This window comes from Gossypium arboreum, chromosome 7 (genome assembly GCF_025698485.1).
Source record: "Gossypium arboreum isolate Shixiya-1 chromosome 7, ASM2569848v2, whole genome shotgun sequence".
NCBI lineage: Eukaryota > Viridiplantae > Streptophyta > Magnoliopsida > Malvales > Malvaceae > Gossypium > Gossypium arboreum.
In genome coordinates, this window is record NC_069076.1 from 8,675,953 (window position 1) to 8,678,191 (window position 2,239).

The window sequence follows — 2,239 nt, forward strand, 5'->3', positions numbered from 1 at the left end:
TCAGTATAGTGGGGATATACCTCTAGCTACGAATTTGGGAAGTTGTCTTAGGGTGTCTCTTGTGCGTGGGAAGGCTTCGAAGGGGACGTATGATAAGCTTGTAGACAATATGATGAACCGGTTAGCTGATTGGAAAGGTAAGATGCTTTTACCAGTAGGTCGAGTGGTGCTTATACAATCTACCATTAGTGTCATTCCTTTGCATATTATACAAACAACTGATAAGCTGATATCTAACTTGTGAACAATTAGATTGATTGAATCGTTATGAGGTGGCTTGACAAATTACATGCATAGTCATAGTAAATCGAGATCAAGTTTGTCGTTCTAAAATATATGGTGGTCTAGGTTTAAGGAAGGCATGATTGAGCAATTTGGCGATGCTTACTAAAACTGGGTGGTGTTTACACTCTCGACGAGACTCGTTTAGGTGTGATGCTTTTCGTCAGAACTATCTTCGAGAAGTTTCATTTTTAAAGGCAATGCCCAAGGTGAACGCATCTTTGTTGAGTTTAAATCAGTATCCAAAGATCAAAACAACAAAAACTTATGTTTGAAAGATGAAAAACAGAAGCAAAAATGGAAGTTGGATGATAGAAAAGAGTTGACTAATCTCATTACTTGAATAAGCAACATTACATGTACATAAGTATTTCTATTACATTGGAAAAAAAAACATAACTTGTGCTAGTATCTAAGGTGTAAAATCAACATAATGATAACTTAAGAAGCTACTAAATCAGTTAAGTACTTGACTAATCTTTAGCAAAACAAAAGTTACAATCAAACCAACAAAGTCATATGTTACAAAAGTCTAATGACAAAAAATACACAATGGACAATTGCTTGTTGCTGCATTGTTGACAGCTTTCAACACTCCTCATTGGCTACAAAGCAGCAAGCTCCAATTTCCTTCATTAAATACTCAAATCTTGTAGCAGCCAATGGCTTAGTCAGAATGTCTGCAAGCTGAACCTCCGAGCAACAATGAATCAAATTGACTTCCTTTGACAATTCTGCCTCCCTTACAAAATGATACCTGATCTTGAAGTGTTTGGTCTTGCCATGAAATACATGATTCTTGGAAATAGCAATAGTTGATTGGTTATCCACTTTGATCTCTGTTGCTTCCTCTTGATCAGCATTCAAGTCACTCAAAATCTTTCTAAGCTGGATGGCTTGATTAACAGCAGTAGCAGCTGCAATGTACTCTGCCTCTACAGTAGATTGAGCTATTGTTTGTTGCTTCTTAGAACTCTAACAAAAAACCCCTCAACCTAGAGTGAAAAAATAGCTTGAGGTGCTCTTCATGTCATCAACTGAGCCTGCCCAGTCACTATCTAAATAGCCGACTAGTTTTAGCTCCTCAGCCTTCACAAACTTCACTCCATGGCTTAAGGTCCTTTTGACATACCTTAAGACTCTTTTAGCACTTTGAAATGAGCAACATTGCTGTAATGTATAAACCTTGATAAAAGGCTGACTACATACATGATATCTAGCCTTGTTGGTGTCAAGTAGAGCAGGCAACCAACTAGACTTTTATAGCTCTTCTCATACACTCGTTCATAGTCACTATTGCTGGAGAGTTTTTATCCTTGAGCCACAAGAGTGCTAGCAGGTTTGCTATTTGCCATGCAAAACTTGCTTAAAATTTTTGAAGCAAAAGCCTGTTGGCTTATGAAGATGCCATGTTCATTCCGTTTTACTTCCAAAGCAAGGAAGTAGGTCATCAATCCTAGATCAATCATCTCAAAAATATCTTGCATCTGATTCTTGAATTCTTTAATCAATTCATTCCTACAACTAGTAACCAACAAATCATTCATATATAATGACACAATCAGTAAGGTTTCTTTCTCAAGTTTCTTCACATAGAGTGTAGGCTCACTAATGCTCTTTTCGAACTTTAGCTTTGACAAGTAGGCATCATTTCTGTCATACCAAGCCCTTGGAGCCTATTTTAGGCCATACAAAGCCTTTTTGAGCTTGTAAACCTTATGCTCTTCACCGAGAACTTTGAATCCATTTGGCTGCTCAACAAAGATCTCTTCATTGAGAAATCCATTCAAGAAAGCTAATTTAACATCTAGCTGGTGCACTTTCCACAATTTTTGAGTAGCTAAGGCAAATAACAGCTTTATGGTGTCTAACTTTGCAACTGGTGCAAAGGTTTCAGAGAAATCAATACCATGCTGTTGACTATACCCTTTTACAACCAGCCTTGCTTTGTGCTTGT